General features: G+C 45.6%; 29 non-coding genes across 29 annotated transcripts; all 29 read right to left on the bottom strand.

Moving 5' to 3' along the window:
• Positions 1–547: 547 nt before the first annotated feature.
• Positions 548–663, bottom strand: LOC120934100. The gene has a single exon (XR_005748254.1). It is a non-coding gene; the product is annotated as a U5 spliceosomal RNA (small nuclear RNA).
• A 420-nt stretch (positions 664–1,083) lies between these two features.
• LOC120934063 lies at positions 1,084–1,199 on the bottom strand. Its single transcript, XR_005748219.1, has one exon. It is a non-coding gene; the product is annotated as a U5 spliceosomal RNA (small nuclear RNA).
• Positions 1,200–1,618: 419 nt separating this feature from the next.
• Positions 1,619–1,734, bottom strand: LOC120934085. The gene has a single exon (XR_005748240.1). It is a non-coding gene; the product is annotated as a U5 spliceosomal RNA (small nuclear RNA).
• A 419-nt stretch (positions 1,735–2,153) lies between these two features.
• On the bottom strand, positions 2,154–2,269 carry LOC120934110. Its single transcript, XR_005748264.1, has one exon. It is a non-coding gene; the product is annotated as a U5 spliceosomal RNA (small nuclear RNA).
• A 419-nt stretch (positions 2,270–2,688) lies between these two features.
• On the bottom strand, positions 2,689–2,804 carry LOC120934086. The gene has a single exon (XR_005748241.1). It is a non-coding gene; the product is annotated as a U5 spliceosomal RNA (small nuclear RNA).
• A 619-nt stretch (positions 2,805–3,423) lies between these two features.
• Positions 3,424–3,539, bottom strand: LOC120934087. Its single transcript, XR_005748242.1, has one exon. It is a non-coding gene; the product is annotated as a U5 spliceosomal RNA (small nuclear RNA).
• A 420-nt stretch (positions 3,540–3,959) lies between these two features.
• Positions 3,960–4,075, bottom strand: LOC120934111. Its single transcript, XR_005748265.1, has one exon. It is a non-coding gene; the product is annotated as a U5 spliceosomal RNA (small nuclear RNA).
• Positions 4,076–4,695: 620 nt separating this feature from the next.
• LOC120934056 lies at positions 4,696–4,811 on the bottom strand. Its single transcript, XR_005748213.1, has one exon. It is a non-coding gene; the product is annotated as a U5 spliceosomal RNA (small nuclear RNA).
• A 619-nt stretch (positions 4,812–5,430) lies between these two features.
• On the bottom strand, positions 5,431–5,546 carry LOC120934054. Its single transcript, XR_005748211.1, has one exon. It is a non-coding gene; the product is annotated as a U5 spliceosomal RNA (small nuclear RNA).
• Positions 5,547–6,027: 481 nt separating this feature from the next.
• On the bottom strand, positions 6,028–6,143 carry LOC120934039. The gene has a single exon (XR_005748196.1). It is a non-coding gene; the product is annotated as a U5 spliceosomal RNA (small nuclear RNA).
• Positions 6,144–6,762: 619 nt separating this feature from the next.
• Positions 6,763–6,878, bottom strand: LOC120934113. The gene has a single exon (XR_005748267.1). It is a non-coding gene; the product is annotated as a U5 spliceosomal RNA (small nuclear RNA).
• Positions 6,879–7,298: 420 nt separating this feature from the next.
• Positions 7,299–7,414, bottom strand: LOC120934095. The gene has a single exon (XR_005748250.1). It is a non-coding gene; the product is annotated as a U5 spliceosomal RNA (small nuclear RNA).
• A 419-nt stretch (positions 7,415–7,833) lies between these two features.
• Positions 7,834–7,949, bottom strand: LOC120934112. Its single transcript, XR_005748266.1, has one exon. It is a non-coding gene; the product is annotated as a U5 spliceosomal RNA (small nuclear RNA).
• Positions 7,950–8,568: 619 nt separating this feature from the next.
• On the bottom strand, positions 8,569–8,684 carry LOC120934057. The gene has a single exon (XR_005748214.1). It is a non-coding gene; the product is annotated as a U5 spliceosomal RNA (small nuclear RNA).
• Positions 8,685–9,303: 619 nt separating this feature from the next.
• LOC120934060 lies at positions 9,304–9,419 on the bottom strand. Its single transcript, XR_005748217.1, has one exon. It is a non-coding gene; the product is annotated as a U5 spliceosomal RNA (small nuclear RNA).
• A 481-nt stretch (positions 9,420–9,900) lies between these two features.
• On the bottom strand, positions 9,901–10,016 carry LOC120934064. Its single transcript, XR_005748220.1, has one exon. It is a non-coding gene; the product is annotated as a U5 spliceosomal RNA (small nuclear RNA).
• Positions 10,017–10,574: 558 nt separating this feature from the next.
• Positions 10,575–10,690, bottom strand: LOC120934101. The gene has a single exon (XR_005748255.1). It is a non-coding gene; the product is annotated as a U5 spliceosomal RNA (small nuclear RNA).
• A 418-nt stretch (positions 10,691–11,108) lies between these two features.
• LOC120934065 lies at positions 11,109–11,224 on the bottom strand. The gene has a single exon (XR_005748221.1). It is a non-coding gene; the product is annotated as a U5 spliceosomal RNA (small nuclear RNA).
• Positions 11,225–11,844: 620 nt separating this feature from the next.
• On the bottom strand, positions 11,845–11,960 carry LOC120934091. Its single transcript, XR_005748246.1, has one exon. It is a non-coding gene; the product is annotated as a U5 spliceosomal RNA (small nuclear RNA).
• A 619-nt stretch (positions 11,961–12,579) lies between these two features.
• Positions 12,580–12,696, bottom strand: LOC120934090. The gene has a single exon (XR_005748245.1). It is a non-coding gene; the product is annotated as a U5 spliceosomal RNA (small nuclear RNA).
• Positions 12,697–13,115: 419 nt separating this feature from the next.
• LOC120934025 lies at positions 13,116–13,230 on the bottom strand. The gene has a single exon (XR_005748183.1). It is a non-coding gene; the product is annotated as a U5 spliceosomal RNA (small nuclear RNA).
• Positions 13,231–13,787: 557 nt separating this feature from the next.
• Positions 13,788–13,903, bottom strand: LOC120934066. Its single transcript, XR_005748222.1, has one exon. It is a non-coding gene; the product is annotated as a U5 spliceosomal RNA (small nuclear RNA).
• Positions 13,904–14,322: 419 nt separating this feature from the next.
• Positions 14,323–14,437, bottom strand: LOC120934026. The gene has a single exon (XR_005748184.1). It is a non-coding gene; the product is annotated as a U5 spliceosomal RNA (small nuclear RNA).
• Positions 14,438–14,994: 557 nt separating this feature from the next.
• LOC120934067 lies at positions 14,995–15,110 on the bottom strand. Its single transcript, XR_005748223.1, has one exon. It is a non-coding gene; the product is annotated as a U5 spliceosomal RNA (small nuclear RNA).
• Positions 15,111–15,528: 418 nt separating this feature from the next.
• On the bottom strand, positions 15,529–15,644 carry LOC120934068. The gene has a single exon (XR_005748224.1). It is a non-coding gene; the product is annotated as a U5 spliceosomal RNA (small nuclear RNA).
• A 620-nt stretch (positions 15,645–16,264) lies between these two features.
• LOC120934092 lies at positions 16,265–16,380 on the bottom strand. The gene has a single exon (XR_005748247.1). It is a non-coding gene; the product is annotated as a U5 spliceosomal RNA (small nuclear RNA).
• A 619-nt stretch (positions 16,381–16,999) lies between these two features.
• On the bottom strand, positions 17,000–17,117 carry LOC120934093. Its single transcript, XR_005748248.1, has one exon. It is a non-coding gene; the product is annotated as a U5 spliceosomal RNA (small nuclear RNA).
• A 695-nt stretch (positions 17,118–17,812) lies between these two features.
• LOC120934069 lies at positions 17,813–17,928 on the bottom strand. The gene has a single exon (XR_005748225.1). It is a non-coding gene; the product is annotated as a U5 spliceosomal RNA (small nuclear RNA).
• Positions 17,929–18,346: 418 nt separating this feature from the next.
• Positions 18,347–18,462, bottom strand: LOC120934123. The gene has a single exon (XR_005748276.1). It is a non-coding gene; the product is annotated as a U5 spliceosomal RNA (small nuclear RNA).
• Positions 18,463–18,886: the final 424 nt, after the last annotated feature.

An 18,886-nucleotide genomic window follows, 5' to 3' on the forward strand; every position in this document is an offset into this window, starting at 1 on the left:
TGCATGGGGGCGGGAATCATCAGGGATGCGTAACAATCAGCTTCATCAGAACAATATAAGACGCACGGTCCGGCAGAACACAGATGCTGTTCAACTCATGGTGACTCCAAGACACCCTAATTTGCATGTCTGTGCAGCTGCATGGGGGCGGGAATCAGCAGGCACACGTAACAATCAGCTTCATCAGAACAATATAAGACACATGGCCCGGCAGAACACAGATGCTGTTCAACTCATGGTGACTCCAAAACACCCTAATTTGCATGTCTGTGCAGCTGCATGGGGGCGGGAATCAGCAGGCATGCGTAATAATCGGCTTCATCAGAACAATATAAGACGCACGGCCATGGAATTGGGGGCTAATATATGCATAGGTGGATCAAGACTATCAAATAGTTTTCAAGGCCGCGTTTACCACCACCAACAACAAAGCTGTCTGCTTTCCTTTCCAAATCAAAGGATCTCAAGCTATTTTTCACCAAGGAGGCCCAAAGCCATCTGCTTGCCTTTCCAAATCAAAGGATCTCAAGCTATTTTTCACCAAGGAGGCACGGCATTAGCCAGGCATCAAAAAATTCACCAAAACTCATGGTTGTTCCCCTCCACAGAAAACTTTAATAAAATGCAAAAAAATTTAGTGATTCTAAAGAGGAACCAGAGTATAACCCAGCAAAACACAGATCCTGTCCAACTTATGGTGACTCCAAGACAGCCTAATTTGCATGTCTGTGCAGCTGCATGGGGGCGGGAATCATCAAGGACGCGTAACAATCAGCTTCATCAGAACAATATCAGACGCACAGTCCGGCAGAAGCACAGATGCTGTTCAACTCATGGTGACTCCAAGACACCCTAATTTGCATGTCTGTGCAGCTGCATGGGGGCGGGAATCAGCAGGCATGCATAAAAATCGGCTTCATCAGAACAATATAAGACGCACGGCCATGGAATTGGGGGCTAATATATGCATAGGTGGATCAAGACTATCAAATAGTTTTCAAGGCCGCGTTTACCACCACCAACAACAAAGCCATCTGCCTTCCTTTCCAAATCAAAGGATCTCAAGCTATTTTTCACCAAGGAGGCCCGGCATTAGCCAGGCATCAAAAAATTCACCAAAACTCATGGTTGTTCCCCTCCACAGAAAACTTTAATAAAATGCAAAAAAATTTAGTGATTCTAAAGAGGAACCAGAGTATAACCCAGCAAAACACAGATCCTGTCCAACTTATGGTGACTCCAAGACAGCCTAATTTGCATGTCTGTGCAGCTGCATGGGGGCGGGAATCATCAGGGACGCGTAACAATCAGCTTCATCAGAACAATATATGACGCACGGTCCGGCAGAACACAGTTGCTGTTCAACTCATGGTGACTCCAAGACACCCTAATTTGCATGTCTGTGCAGCTGCATGGGGGCGGGAATCAGCAGGCATGCATAAAAATCGGCTTCATCAGAACAATATAAGACGCACGGCCATGGAATTGGGGGCTAATATATGCATAGGTGGATCAAGACTATCAAATAGTTTTCAAGGCCGCGTTTACCACCACCAACAACAAAGCTGTCTGCTTTCCTTTCCAAATCAAAGGATCTCAAGCTATTTTTCACCAAGGAGGCCGGGCATTAGCCAGGCATCAAAAAATTCACCAAAACTCATGGTTGTTCCCCTCCACAGAAAACTTTAATAAAATGCAAAAAAATTTAGTGATTCTAAAGAGGAACCAGAGTATAACCCAGCAAAACACAGATCCTGTCCAACTTATGGTGACTCCAAGACAGCCTAATTTGCATGTCTGTGCAGCTGCATGGGGGCGGGAATCATCAGGGACGCGTAACAATCAGCTTCATCAGAACAATATATGACGCACGGTCCGGCAGAACACAGTTGCTGTTCAACTCATGGTGACTCCAAGACACCCTAATTTGCATGTCTGTGCAGCTGCATGGGGGCGGGAATCAGCAGGCATGCATAAAAATCGGCTTCATCAGAACAATATAAGACGCACGGCCATGGAATTGGGGGCTAATATATGCATAGGTGGATCAAGACTATCAAATAGTTTTCAAGGCCGCGTTTACCACCACCAACAACAAAGCTGTCTGCTTGCCTTTCCAAATCAAAGGATCTCAAGCTATTTTTCACCAAGGAGGCCGGGCATTAGCCAGGCATCAAAAAATTCACCAAAACTCATGGTTGTTCCCCTCCACAGAAAACTTTAATAAAATGCAAAAAAAATTAGTGATTCTAAAGAGGAACCAGAGTATAACCCAGCAAAACACAGATCCTGTCCAACTTATGGTGACTCCAAGACAGCCTAATTTGCATGTCTGTGCAGCTGCATGGGGGCGGGAATCATCAGGGACGCGTAACAATCAGCTTCATCAGAACAATATATGACGCACGGTCCGGCAGAACACAGTTGCTGTTCAACTCATGGTGACTCCAAGACACCCTAATTTGCATGTCTGTGCAGCTGCATGGGGGCGGGAATCAGCAGGCATGCATAAAAATCGGCTTCATCAGAACAATATAAGACGCACGGCCATGGAATTGGGGGCTAATATATGCATAGGTGGATCAAGACTATCAAATAGTTTTCAAGGCCGCGTTTACCACCACCAACAACAAAACTGTCTGCTTTCCTTTCCAAATCAAAGGATCTCAAGCTATTTTTCACCAAGGAGGCCGGGCATTAGCCAGGCATCAAAAAATTCACCAAAACTCATGGTTGTTCCCCTCCACAGAAAACTTTAATAAAATGCAAAAAAATTTAGTGATTCTAAAGAGGAACCAGAGTATAACCCAGCAAAACACAGATCCTGTCCAACTTATGGTGACTCCAAGACAGCCTAATTTGCATGTCTGTGCAGCTGCATGGGGGCGGGAATCAGCAGGGATGCGTAACAATCAGCTTCATCAGAACAATATAAGACGCACGGCCCGGCAGAACACAGATGCTGTTCAACTCATGGTGACTCCAAGACACCCTAATTTGCATGTCTGTGCAGCTGCATGGGGGCGGGAATCAGCAGGCACACGTAACAATCAGCTTCATCAGAACAATATAAGACGCATGGCCCGGCAGAACATAGATGCTGTTCAACTCATGGTGACTCCAAAACACCCTAATTTGCATGTCTGTGCAGCTGCATGGGGGCGGGAATCAGCAGGCATGCGTAATAATCGGCTTCATCAGAACAATATAAGACGCACGGCCATGGAATTGGGGGCTAATATATGCATAGGTGGATCAAGACTATCAAATAGTTTTCAAGGCCGCGTTTACCACCACCAACAACAAAGCTGTCTGCTTTCCTTTCCAAATCAAAGGATCTCAAGCTATTTTTCACCAAGGAGGCCCAAAGCCATCTGCTTTCCTTTCCAAATCAAAGGATCTCAAGCTATTTTTCACCAAGGAGGCCGGGCATTAGCCAGGCATCAAAAAATTCACCAAAACTCATGGTTGTTCCCCTCCACAGAAAACTTTAATAAAATGCAAAAAAATTTAGTGATTCTAAAGAGGAACCAGAGTATAACCCAGCAAAACACAGATCCTGTCCAACTTATGGTGACTCCAAGACAGCCTAATTTGCATGTCTGTGCAGCTGCATGGGGGCGGGAATCATCAAGGACGCGTAACAATCAGCTTCATCAGAACAATATCAGACGCACAGTCCGGCAGAAGCACAGATGCTGTTCAACTCATGGTGACTCCAAGACACCCTAATTTGCATGTCTGTGCAGCTGCATGGGGGCGGGAATCAGCAGGCATGCATAAAAATCGGCTTCATCAGAACAATATAAGACGCACGGCCATGGAATTGGGGGCTAATATATGCATAGGTGGATCAAGACTATCAAATAGTTTTCAAGGCCGCGTTTACCACCACCAACAACAAAGCTGTCTGCTTTCCTTTCCAAATCAAAGGATCTCAAGCTATTTTTCACCAAGGAGGCCGGGCATTAGCCAGGCATCAAAAAATTCACCAAAACTCATGGTTGTTCCCCTCCACAGAAAACTTTAATAAAATGCAAAAAAAATTAGTGATTCTAAAGAGGAACCAGAGTATAACCCAGCAAAACACAGATCCTGTCCAACTTATGGTGACTCCAAGACAGCCTAATTTGCATGTCTGTGCAGCTGCATGGGGGCGGGAATCATCAGGGATGCGTAACAATCAGCTTCATCAGAACAATATAAGACGCACGGTCCGGCAGAACACAGATGCTGTTCAACTCATGGTGACTCCAAGACACCCTAATTTGCATGTCTGTGCAGCTGCATGGGGGCGGGAATCAGCAGGCACACGTAACAATCAGCTTCATCAGAACAATATAAGACGCATGGCCCGGCAGAACATAGATGCTGTTCAACTCATGGTGACTCCAAAACACCCTAATTTGCATGTCTGTGCAGCTGCATGGGGGCGGGAATCAGCAGGCATGCGTAATAATCGGCTTCATCAGAACAATATAAGACGCACGGCCATGGAATTGGGGGCTAATATATGCATAGGTGGATCAAGACTATCAAATAGTTTTCAAGGCCGCGTTTACCACCACCAACAACAAAGCTGTCTGCTTTCCTTTCCAAATCAAAGGATCTCAAGCTATTTTTCACCAAGGAGGCCCAAAGCCATCTGCTTGCCTTTCCAAATCAAAGGATCTCAAGCTATTTTTTCACCAAGGAGGCACGGCATTAGCCAGGCATCAAAAAATTCACCAAAACTCATGGTTGTTCCCCTCCACAGAAATCTTTAATAAAATGCAAAAAAATTTAGTGATTCTAAAGAGGAACCAGAGTATAACCCAGCAAAACACAGATCCTGTCCAACTTATGGTGACTCCAAGACAGCCTAATTTGCATGTCTGTGCAGCTGCATGGGGGCGGGAATCATCAGGGACGCGTAACAATCAGCTTCATCAGAACAATATAAGACGCACGGTCCGGCAGAACACAGATGCTGTTCAACTCATGGTGACTCCAAGACACCCTAATTTGCATGTCTGTGCAGCTGCATGGGGGCGGGACTCAGCAGGCACACGTAACAATCAGCTTCATCAGAACAACATAAGACGCATGGCCCGGCAGAACATAGATGCTGTTCAACTCATGGTGACTCCAAAACACCCTAATTTGCATGTCTGTGCAGCTGCATGGGGGCGGGAATCAGCAGGCATGCGTAATAATCTGCTTCATCAGAACAATATAAGACGCACGGCCATGGAATTGGGGGCTAATATATGCATAGGTGGATCAAGACTATCAAATAGTTTTCAAGGCCGCGTTTACCACCACCAACAACAAAGCTGTCTGCTTTCCTTTCCAAATCAAAGGATCTCAAGCTATTTTTCACCAAGGAGGCCCAAAGCCATCTGCTTGCCTTTCCAAATCAAAGGATCTCAAGCTATTTTTCACCAAGGAGGCCCGGCATTAACCAGGCATCAAAAAATTCACCAAAACTCATAGTTTTTCCCCTCCACAGACATCTTTAATAAAATGCAAAAAAATGTAGTGATTCTAAAGAGGAACCAGAGTATAACCCAGCAAAACACAGATCCTGTCAAACTTATGGTGACTCCAAGACAGCCTAATTTGCATGTCTGTGCAGCTGCATGGGGGCGGGAATCATCAGGGACGCGTAACAATCAGCTTCATCAGAACAATGTAAGACGCATGGCCCGGCAGAACATAGATGCTGTTCAACTCATGGTGACTCCAAAACACCCTAATTTGCATGTCTGTGCAGCTGCATGGGGGTGGGAATCAGCAGGCATGCGTAATAATCGGCTTCATCAGAACAATATAAGACGCACGGCCATGGAATTGGGGGCTAATATATGCATAGGTGGATCAAGACTATCAAATAGTTTTCAAGGCCACGTTTACCACCACCAACAACAAAGCTGTCTGCTTTCCTTTCCAAATCAAAGGATCTCAAGCTATTTTTCACCAAGGAGGCCCAAAGCCATCTGCTTGCCTTTCCAAATCAAAAGATCTCAAGCTATTTTTCACCAAGGAGGCCTGGCATTAGCCAGGCATCAAAAAATTCACCAAAACTCATGGTTGTTCCCCTCCACAGAAATCTTTAATAAAATGCAAAAAAATTTAGTGATTCTAAAGAGGAACCAGAGTATAACCCAGCAAAACACAGATCCTGTCCAACTTATAGTGACTCCAAGACAGCCTAATTTGCATGTCTGTGCAGCTGCATGGGGGCGGGAATCATCAGGGATGCGTAACAATCAGCTTCATCAGAACAATATAAGACGCACGGTCCGGCAGAACACAGATGCTGTTCAACTCATGGTGACTCCAAGACACCCTAATTTGCATGTCTGTGCAGCTGCATGGGGGCGGGAATCAGCAGGCACACGTAACAATCAGCTTCATCAGAACAATATAAGACGCATGGCCCGGCAGAACATAGATGCTGTTCAACTCATGGTGACTCCAAAACACCCTAATTTGCATGTCTGTGCAGCTGCATGGGGGCGGGAATCAGCAGGCATGCGTAATAATCGGCTTCATCAGAACAATATAAGACGCACGGCCATGGAATTGGGGGCTAATATATGCATAGGTGGATCAAGACTATCAAATAGTTTTCAAGGCCGCGTTTACCACCACCAACAACAAAGCTGTCTGCTTTCCTTTCCAAATCAAAGGATCTCAAGCTATTTTTCACCAAGGAGGCCCAAAGCCATCTGCTTGCCTTTCCAAATCAAAGGATCTCAAGCTATTTTTCACCAAGGAGGCACGGCATTAGCCAGGCATCAAAAAATTCACCAAAACTCATGGTTGTTCCCCTCCACAGTAAACTTTAATAAAATGCAAAAAAATTTAGTGATTCTAAAGAGGAACCAGAGTATAACCCAGCAAAACACAGATCCTGTCCAACTTATGGTGACTCCAAGACAGCCTAATTTGCATGTCTGTGCAGCTGCATGGGGGCGGGAATCATCAAGGACGCGTAACAATCAGCTTCATCAGAACAATATCAGACGCACGGTCCGGCAGAAGCACAGATGCTGTTCAACTCATGGTGACTCCAAGACACCCTAATTTGCATGTCTGTGCAGCTGCATGGGGGCGGGAATCAGCAGGCATGCATAAAAATCGGCTTCATCAGAACAATATAAGACGCACGGCCATGGAATTGGGGGCTAATATATGCATAGGTGGATCAAGACTATCAAATAGTTTTCAAGGCCGCGTTTACCACCACCAACAACAAAGCCATCTGCCTTCCTTTCCAAATCAAAGGATCTCAAGCTATTTTTCACCAAGGAGGCCCGGCATTAGCCAGGCATCAAAAAATTCACCAAAACTCATGGTTGTTCCCCTCCACAGAAAACTTTAATAAAATGCAAAAAAATTTAGTGATTCTAAAGAGGAAGCAGAGTATAACCCAGCAAAACACAGATCCTGTCCAACTTATGGTGACTCCAAGACAGCCTAATTTGCATGTCTGTGCAGCTGCATGGGGGCGGGAATCATCAGGGACGCGTAACAATCAGCTTCATCAGAACAATATATGACGCACGGTCCGGCAGAACACAGTTGCTGTTCAACTCATGGTGACTCCAAGACACCCTAATTTGCATGTCTGTGCAGCTGCATGGGGGCGGGAATCAGCAGGCATGCATAAAAATCGGCTTCATCAGAACAATATAAGACGCACGGCCATGGAATTGGGGGCTAATATATGCATAGGTGGATCAAGACTATCAAATAGTTTTCAAGGCCGCGTTTACCACCACCAACAACAAAGCTGTCTGCTTTCCTTTCCAAATCAAAGGATCTCAAGCTATTTTTCACCAAGGAGGCCGGGCATTAGCCAGGCATCAAAAAATTCACCAAAACTCATGGTTGTTCCCCTCCACAGAAAACTTTAATAAAATGCAAAAAAAATTAGTGATTCTAAAGAGGAACCAGAGTATAACCCAGCAAAACACAGATCCTGTCCAACTTATGGTGACTCCAAGACAGCCTAATTTGCATGTCTGTGCAGCTGCATGGGGGCGGGAATCATCAGGGATGCGTAACAATCAGCTTCATCAGAACAATATAAGACGCACGGTCCGGCAGAACACAGATGCTGTTCAACTCATGGTGACTCCAAGACACCCTAATTTGCATGTCTGTGCAGCTGCATGGGGGCGGGAATCAGCAGGCACACGTAACAATCAGCTTCATCAGAACAATATAAGACGCATGGCCCGGCAGAACATAGATGCTGTTCAACTCATGGTGACTCCAAAACACCCTAATTTGCATGTCTGTGCAGCTGCATGGGGGCGGGAATCAGCAGGCATGCGTAATAATCGGCTTCATCAGAACAATATAAGACGCACGGCCATGGAATTGGGGGCTAATATATGCATAGGTGGATCAAGACTATCAAATAGTTTTCAAGGCCGCGTTTACCACCACCAACAACAAAGCTGTCTGCTTTCCTTTCCAAATCAAAGGATCTCAAGCTATTTTTCACCAAGGAGGCCCAAAGCCATCTGCTTGCCTTTCCAAATCAAAGGATCTCAAGCTATTTTTCACCAAGGAGGCACGGCATTAGCCAGGCATCAAAAAATTCACCAAAACTCATGGTTGTTCCCCTCCACAGAAATCTTTAATAAAATGCAAAAAAATTTAGTGATTCTAAAGAGGAACCAGAGTATAACCCAGCAAAACACAGATCCTGTCCAACTTATGGTGACTCCAAGACAGCCTAATTTGCATGTCTGTGCAGCTGCATGGGGGCGGGAATCATCAGGGACGCGTAACAATCAGCTTCATCAGAACAATATAAGACGCACGGTCCGGCAGAACACAGATGCTGTTCAACTCATGGTGACTCCAAGACACCCTAATTTGCATGTCTGTGCAGCTGCATGGGGGCGGGACTCAGCAGGCACACGTAACAATCAGCTTCATCAGAACAACATAAGACGCATGGCCCGGCAGAACATAGATGCTGTTCAACTCATGGTGACTCCAAAACACCCTAATTTGCATGTCTGTGCAGCTGCATGGGGGCGGGAATCAGCAGGCATGCGTAATAATCTGCTTCATCAGAACAATATAAGACGCACGGCTATGGAATTGGGGGCTAATATATGCATAGGTGGATCAAGACTATCAAATAGTTTTCAAGGCCGCGTTTACCACCACCAACAACAAAGCTGTCTGCTTTCCTTTCCAAATCAAAGGATCTCAAGCTATTTTTCACCAAGGAGGCCCAAAACCATCTGCTTGCCTTTCCAAATCAAAGGATCTCAAGCTATTTTTCACCAAGGAGGCCCGGCATTAGCCAGGCATCAAAAAATTCACCAAAACTCATAGTTTTTCCCCTCCACAGACATCTTTAATAAAATGCAAAAAAATGTAGTGATTCTAAAGAGGAACCAGAGTATAACCCAGCAAAACACAGATCCTGTCAAACTTATGGTGACTCCAAGACAGCCTAATTTGCATGTCTGTGCAGCTGCATGGGGGCGGGAATCATCAGGGACGCGTAACAATCAGCTTCATCAGAACAATGTAAGACGCATGGCCCGGCAGAACATAGATGCTGTTCAACTCATGGTGACTCCAAAACACCCTAATTTGCATGTCTGTGCAGCTGCATGGGGGTGGGAATCAGCAGGCATGCGTAATAATCGGCTTCATCAGAACAATATAAGACGCACGGCCATGGAATTGGGGGCTAATATATGCATAGGTGGATCAAGACTATCAAATAGTTTTCAAGGCCACGTTTACCACCACCAACAACAAAGCTGTCTGCTTTCCTTTCCAAATCAAAGGATCTCAAGCTATTTTTCACCAAGGAGGCCCAAAGCCATCTGCTTGCCTTTCCAAATCAAAGGATCTCAAGCTATTTTTCACCAAGGAGGCCCGGCATTAGCCAGGCATCAAAAAATTCACCAAAACTCATGGTTGTTCCCCTCCACAGAAAACTTTAATAAAATGCAAAAAAATTTAGTGATTCTAAAGAGGAACCAGAGTATAACCCAGCAAAACACAGATCCTGTCCAACTTATGGTGACTCCAAGACAGCCTAATTTGCATGTCTGTGCAGCTGCATGGGGGCGGGAATCATCAGGGACGCGTAACAATCAGCTTCATCAGAACAATATCAGACGCACGGTCCGGCAGAAGCACAGATGCTGTTCAACTCATGGTGACTCCAAGACACCCTAATTTGCATGTCTGTGCAGCTGCATGGGGGCGGGAATCAGCAGGCACACGTAACAATCAGCTTCATCAGAACAATATAAGACGCATGGCCCGGCAGAACATAGATGCTGTTCATCTCATGGTGACTCCAAGACACCCTAATTTGCATGTCTGTGCAGCTGCATGGGGGCGGGAATCAGCAGGCATGCATAAAAATCGGCTTCATCAGAACAATATAAGACGCACGGCCATGGAATTGGGGGCTAATATATGCATAGGTGGATCAAGACTATCAAATAGTTTTCAAGGCCGCGTTTACCACCACCAACAACAAAGCCATCTGCTTGCCTTTCCAAATCAAAGGATCTCAAGCTATTTTTCACCAAGGAGGCCCGGCATTAGCCAGGCATCAAAAAATTCACCAAAACTCATGGTTGTTCCCCTCCACAGAAAACTTTAATAAAATGCAAAAAAAATTAGTGATTCTAAAGAGGAACCAGAGTATAACCCAGCAAAACACAGATCCTGTCCAACTTATGGTGACTCCAAGACAGCCTAATTTGCATGTCTGTGCAGCTGCATGGGGGCGGGAATCATCAGGGACGCGTAACAATCAGCTTCATCAGAACAATATATGACGCACGGTCCGGCAGAACACAGTTGCTGTTCAACTCATGGTGACTCCAAGACACCCTAATTTGCATGTCTGTGCAGCTGCATGGGGGCGGGAATCAGCAGGCATGCATAAAAATCGGCTTCATCAGAACAATATAAGACGCACGGCCATGGAATTGGGGCCAATATATGCATAGGTGGATCAAGACTATCAAATAGTTTTCAAGGCCGCGTTTACCACCACCAACAACAAAGCCATCTGCTTGCCTTTCCAAATCAAAGGATCTCAAGCTATTTTTCACCAAGGAGGCCCGGCATTAGCCAGGCATCAAAAAATTCACCAAAACTCATGGTTGTTCCCCTCCACAGAAAACTTTAATAAAATGCAAAAAAATTTAGTGATTCTAAAGAGGAACCAGAGTATAACCCAGCAAAACACAGATCCTGTCCAACTTATGGTGACTCCAAGACAGCCTAATTTGCATGTCTGTGCAGCTGCATGGGGGCGGGAATCATCAGGGACGCGTAACAATCAGCTTCATCAGAACAATATCAGACGCACGGTCCGGCAGAAGCACAGATGCTGTTCAACTCATGGTGACTCCAAGACACCCTAATTTGCATGTCTGTGCAGCTGCATGGGGGCGGGAATCAGCAGGCACACGTAACAATCAGCTTCATCAGAACAATATAAGACGCATGGCCCGGCAGAACATAGATGCTGTTCAACTCATGGTGACTCCAAAACACCCTAATTTGCATGTCTGTGCAGCTGCATGGGGGCGGGAATCAGCAGGCATGCATAAAAATCGGCTTCATCAGAACAATATAAGACGCACGGCCATGGAATTGGGGGCTAATATATGCATAGGTGGATCAAGACTATCAAATAGTTTTCAAGGCCGCGTTTACCACCACCAACAACAAAGCTGTCTGCTTTCCTTTCCAAATCAAAGGATCTCAAGCTATTTTTCACCAAGGAGACCCAAAGCCATCTGCTTGCCTTTCCAAATCAAAGGATCTCAAGCTATTTTTCACCAAGGAGGCCCGGCATTAGCCAGGCATGAAAAAATTCACCTAAACTCATAGTTTTTCCCCTCCACAGAAATCTTTAATAAAATGCCAAAAAATTTAGTGATTCTAAAGAGGAACCAGAGTATAACCCAGCAAAACACAGATCCTGTCCAACTTATGGTGACTCCAAGACAGCCTAATTTGCATGTCTGTGCAGCTGCATGGGGGCGGGAATCATCAGGGACGCGTAACAATCAGCTTCATCAGAACAATATAAGACGCATGGTCCGGCAGAACACAGATGCTGTTCAACTCATGGTGACTCCAAGACACCCTAATTTGCATGTCTGTGCAGCTGCATGGGGGCGGGAATCAGTAGGCACACGTAACAATCAGCTTCATCAGAACAATATAAGACGCATGGCCCGGCAGAACATAGATGCTGTTCAACTCATGGTGACTCCAAAACAACCTAATTTGCATGTCTGTGCAGCTGCATGGGGGCGGGAATCAGCAGGCATGCGTAATAATTGGCTTCATCAGAACAATATAAGACGCACGGCCATGGAATTGGAGGCTAATATATGCATAGGTGGATCAAGACTATCAAATAGTTTTCAAGGCCGCGTTTACCACCACCAACAACAAAGCTGTCTGCTTTCCTTTCCAAATCAAAGGATTTCAAGCTATTTTTCACCAAGGAGGCCCAAAGCCATCTGCTTGCCTTTCCAAATCAAAGGATCTCAAGCTATTTTTTACCAAGGAGGCCCGGCATTAGCCAGGCATCAAAAAATTCACCAAAACTCATGGTTGTTCCCCTCCACAGAAATCTTTAATAAAATGCAAAAAAAAATTAGTGATTCTAAAGAGGAACCAGAGTATAACCCAGCAAAACACAGATCCTGTCCAACTTATGGTGACTCCAAGACAGCCTAATTTGCATGTCTGTGCAGCTGCATGGGGGCGGGAATCATCAGAGACGCGTAACAATCAGCTTCATCAGAACAATATAAGACGCACGGTCCGGCAGAACACAGTTGCTGTTCAACTCATGGTGACTCCAAGACACCCTAATTTGCATGTCTGTGCAGCTGCATGGGGGCGGGAATCAGCAGGCATGCATAAAAATCGGCTTCATCAGAACAATATAAGACGCACGGCCATGGAATTGGGGGCTAATATATGCATAGGTGGATCAAGACTATCATATAGTTTTCAAGGTCGCGTTTACCACCACCAACAACAAAGCCATCTGCTTGCCTTTCCAAATCAAAGGATCTCAAGCTATTTTTCACCAAGGAGGCCCGGCATTAGCCAGGCATCAAAAAATTCACCAAAACTCATGGTTGTTCCCCTCCACAGAAATCTTTAATAAAATGCAAAAGATTTAGACATTCTAAAGAGGAACCAGAGTATAACCCAGCAAAACACAGATCCTGTTCAACTTATGGTGACTCCAAGACAGCCTAATTTGCATGTCTGTGCAGCTGCATGGGGGCGGGAATCAGCTGTCACGCGTAACAATCAGCTTCATCAGAACAATATAAGACGCACGGCCCGGCAGAACACAGATGCTGTTCAACTCATGGTGACTCCAAAACACCCTAATTTGCATGTCTGTGCAGCTGCATGGGTGCGGGAATCAGCAGGCACACGTAACAATCAGCTTCATCAGAACAATATAAGACGCATGGCCCGGCAGAACATAGATGCTGTTCATCTCATGGTGACTCCAAGACACCCTAATTTGCATGTCTGTGCAGCTGCATGGGGGCGGGAATCAGCAGGCATGCATAAAAATCGGCTTCATCAGAACAATATAAGACGCACGGCCATGGAATTGGGGGCTAATATATGCATAGGTGGATCAAGACTATCAAATAGTTTTCAAGGCCGCGTTTACCACCACCAACAACAAAGCCATCTGCTTGCCTTTCCAAATCAAAGGATCTCAAGCTATTTTTCACCAAGGAGGCCCGGCATTAGCCAGGCATCAAAAAATTCACCAAAACTCATGGTTGTTCCCCTCCACAGAAAACTTTAATAAAATGCAAAAAAATTTAGTGATTCTAAAGAGGAACCAGAGTATAACCCAGCAAAACACAGATCCTGTCCAACTTATGGTGACTCCAAGACAGCCTAATTTGCATGTCTGTGCAGCTGCATGGGGGCGGGAATCATCAGGGACGCGTAACAATCAGCTTCATCAGAACAATATAAGACGCACGGTCCGGCAGAACACAGTTGCTGTTCAACTCATGGTGACTCCAAGACACCCTAATTTGCATGTCTGTGCAGCTGCATGGGGGCGGGAATCAGCAGGCATGCATAAAAATCGGCTTCATCAGAACAATATAAGACGCACGGCCATGGAATTGGGGGCTAATATATGCATAGGTGGATCAAGACTATCATATAGTTTTCAAGGTCGCGTTTACCACCACCAACAACAAAGCCATCTGCTTGCCTTTCCAAATCAAAGGATCTCAAGCTATTTTTCACCAAGGAGGCCCGGCATTAGCCAGGCATCAAAAAATTCACCAAAACTCATGGTTGTTCCCCTCCACAGAAATCTTTAATAAAATGCAAAAGATTTAGACATTCTAAAGAGGAACCAGAGTATAACCCAGCAAAACACAGATCCTGTTCAACTTATGGTGACTCCAAGACAGCCTAATTTGCATGTCTGTGCAGCTGCATGGGGGCGGGAATCAGCTGTCACGCGTAACAATCAGCTTCATCAGAACAATATAAGACGCACGGCCCGGCAGAACACAGATGCTGTTCAACTCATGGTGACTCCAAGACACCCTAATTTGCATGTCTGTGCAGCTGCATGGGGGCGGGAATCAGCAGGCACACGTAACAATCAGCTTCATCAGAACAATATAAGACGCATGGCCCGGCAGAACATAGATGCTGTTCATCTCATGGTGACTCCAAGACACCCTAATTTGCATGTCTGTGCAGCTGCATGGGGGCGGGAATCAGCAGGCATGCATAAAAATCGGCTTCATCAGAACAATATAAGACGCACGGCCATGGAATTGGGGGCTAATATATGCATAGGTGGATCAAGACTATCAAATAGTTTTCAAGGCCGCGTTTACCACCACCAACAACAAAGCCATCTGCTTGCCTTTCCAAATCAAAGGATCTCAAGCTATTTTTCACCAAGGAGGCCCGGCATTAGCCAGGCATCAAAAAATTCACCAAAACTCATGGTTGTTCCCCTCCACAGAAAACTTTAATAAAATGCAAAAAAATTTAGTGATTCTAAAGAGGAACCAGAGTATAACCCAGCAAAACACAGATCCTGTCCAACTTATGGTGACTCCAAGACAGCCTAATTTGCATGTCTGTGCAGCTGCATGGGGGCGGGAATCATCAGGGACGCGTAACAATCAGCTTCATCAGAACAATATATGACGCACGGTCCGGCAGAACACAGTTGCTGTTCAACTCATGGTGACTCCAAGACACCCTAATTTGCATGTCTGTGCAGCTGCATGGGGGCGGGAATCAGCAGGCATGCATAAAAATCGGCTTCATCAGAACAATATAAGACGCACGGCCATGGAATTGGGGCCAATATATGCATAGGTGGATCAAGACTATCAAATAGTTTTCAAGGCCGCGTTTACCACCACCAACAACAAAGCCATCTGCTTGCCTTTCCAAATCAAAGGATCTCAAGCTATTTTTCACCAAGGAGGCCCGGCATTAGCCAGGCATCAAAAAATTCACCAAAACTCATGGTTGTTCCCCTCCACAGAAAACTTTAATAAAATGCAAAAAAATTTAGTGATTCTAAAGAGGAACCAGAGTATAACCCAGCAAAACACAGATCCTGTCCAACTTATGGTGACTCCAAGACAGCCTAATTTGCATGTCTGTGCAGCTGCATGGGGGCGGGAATCATCAGGGACGCGTAACAATCAGCTTCATCAGAACAATATCAGACGCACGGTCCGGCAGAAGCACAGATGCTGTTCAACTCATGGTGACTCCAAGACACCCTAATTTGCATGTCTGTGCAGCTGCATGGGGGCGGGAATCAGCAGGCACACGTAACAATCAGCTTCATCAGAACAATATAAGACGCATGGCCCGGCAGAACATAGATGCTGTTCAACTCATGGTGACTCCAAAACACCCTAATTTGCATGTCTGTGCAGCTGCATGGGGGCGGGAATCAGCAGGCATGCATAAAAATCGGCTTCATCAGAACAATATAAGACGCACGGCCATGGAATTGGGGGCTAATATATGCATAGGTGGATCAAGACTATCAAATAGTTTTCAAGGCCGCGTTTACCACCACCAACAACAAAGCTGTCTGCTTTCCTTTCCAAATCAAAGGATCTCAAGCTATTTTTCACCAAGGAGACCCAAAGCCATCTGCTTGCCTTTCCAAATCAAAGGATCTCAAGCTATTTTTCACCAAGGAGGCCCGGCATTAGCCAGGCATGAAAAAATTCACCTAAACTCATAGTTTTTCCCCTCCACAGAAATCTTTAATAAAATGCCAAAAAATTTAGTGATTCTAAAGAGGAACCAGAGTATAACCCAGCAAAACACAGATCCTGTCCAACTTATGGTGACTCCAAGACAGCCTAATTTGCATGTCTGTGCAGCTGCATGGGGGCGGGAATCATCAGGGACGCGTAACAATCAGCTTCATCAGAACAATATAAGACGCACGGTCCGGCAGAACACAGATGCTGTTCAACTCATGGTGACTCCAAGACACCCTAATTTGCATGTCTGTGCAGCTGCATGGGGGCGGGAATCAGCAGGCACACGTAACAATCAGCTTCATCAGAACAATATAAGACGCATGGCCCGGCAGAACATAGATGCTGTTCAACTCATGGTGACTCCAAAACAACCTAATTTGCATGTCTGTGCAGCTGCATGGGGGCGGGAATCAGCAGGCATGCGTAATAATTGGCTTCATCAGAACAATATAAGATGCACGGCCATGGAATTGGAGGCTAATATATGCATAGGTGGATCAAGACTATCAAATAGTTTTCAAGGCCGCGTTTACCACCACCAACAACAAAGCTGTCTGCTTTCCTTTCCAAATCAAAGGATTTCAAGCTATTTTTCACCAAGGAGGCCCAAAGCCATCTGCTTGCCTTTCCAAATCAAAGGATCTCAAGCTATTTTTCACCAAGGAGGCCCGGCATTAGCCAGGCATCAAAAAAATTCACCAAAACTCATGGTTGTTCCCCTCCACAGAAATCTTTAATAAAATGCAAAAAAAAATTAGTGATTCTAAAGAGGAACCAGAGTATAACCCAGCAAAACACAGATCCTGTCCAACTTATGGTGACTCCAAGACAGCCTAATTTGCATGTCTGTGCAGCTGCATGGGGGCGGGAATCATCAAGGACGCGTAACAATCAGCTTCATCAGAACAATATAAGATGCACGGTCCGGCAGAACACAGTTGCTGTTCAACTCATGGTGACTCCAAGACACCCTAATTTGCATGTCTGTGCAGCTGCATGGGGGCGGGAATCAGCTGTCACGCGTAACAATCAGCTTCATCAGAACAATATAAGACGCACGGCCCGGCAGAACACAGATGCTGTTCAACTCATGGTGACTCCAAGACACCCTAATTTGCATGTCTGTGCAGCTGCATGGGGGCGGGAATCAGCAGGCACACGTAACAATCAGCTTCATCAGAACAATTTAAGACGCATGGCCCGGCAGAACATAGATGCTGTTCATCTCATGGTGACTCCAAGACACCCTAATTTGCATGTCTGTGCAGCTGCATGGGGGCGGGAATCAGCAGGCATGCATAAAAATCGGCTTCATCAGAACAATATAAGACGCACGGCCATGGAATTGGGGGCTAATATATGCATAGGTGGATCAAGACTATCAAATAGTTTTCAAGGCCGCGTTTACCACCACCAACAACAAAGCCATCTGCTTGCCTTTCCAAATCAAAGGATCTCAAGCTATTTTTCACCAAGGAGGCCCGGCATTAGCCAGGCATCAAAAAATTCACCAAAACTCATGGTTGTTCCCCTCCACAGAAAACTTTAATAAAATGCAAAAAAATTTAGTGATTCTAAAGAGGAACCAGAGTATAACCCAGCAAAACACAGATCCTGTCCAACTTATGGTGACTCCAAGACAGCCTAATTTGCATGTCTGTGCAGCTGCATGGGGGCGGGAATCATCAGGGACGCGTAACAATCAGCTTCATCAGAACAATATATGACGCACGGTCCGGCAGAACACAGTTGCTGTTCAACTCATGGTGACTCCAAGACACCCTAATTTGCATGTCTGTGCAGCTGCATGGGGGCGGGAATCAGCAGGCATGCATAAAAATCGGCTTCATCAGAACAATATAAGACGCACGGCCATGGAATTGGGGCCAATATATGCATAGGTGGATCAAGACTATCAAATAGTTTTCAAGGCCGCGTTTACCACCACCAACAACAAAGCCATCTGCTTGCCTTTCCAAATCAAAGGATCTCAAGCTATTTTTCACCAAGGAGGCCCGGCATTAGCCAGGCATCAAAAAATTCACCAAAACTCATGGTTGTTCCCCTCCACAGAAAACTTAAATAAAATGCAAAAAAATTTAGTGATTCTAAAGAGGAACCAGAGTATAACCCAGCAAAACACAGATCCTGTCCAACTTATGGTGACTCCAAGACAGCCTAATTTGCATGTCTGTGCAGCTGCATGGGGGCGGGAATCATCAGGGACGTGTAACAATCAGCTTCATCAGAACAATATCAGACGCACGGTCCGGCAGAACACAGATGCTATTCAACTCATGGTGACTCCAAGACACCCTCATTTGCATGTCTGTGCAGCTGCATGGGGGCAGGAATCAGCAGGCACACGTAACAATCAGCTTCATCAGAACAATATAAGACGCAGGGCCCGGCAGAAAACAGATGCTGTTCAACTCATGGTGACTCCAAGACACCCTAATTTGCATGTCTGTGCAGCTGCATGGGGGCGGGAATCAGCAGGCATGCATAAAAATCGGCTTCATCAGAACAATATAAGACGCACGGCCATGGAA

Source organism: Rana temporaria, chromosome 3, assembly GCF_905171775.1.
Source record: "Rana temporaria chromosome 3, aRanTem1.1, whole genome shotgun sequence".
Classification (NCBI taxonomy): Eukaryota; Metazoa; Chordata; class Amphibia; order Anura; family Ranidae; genus Rana; species Rana temporaria.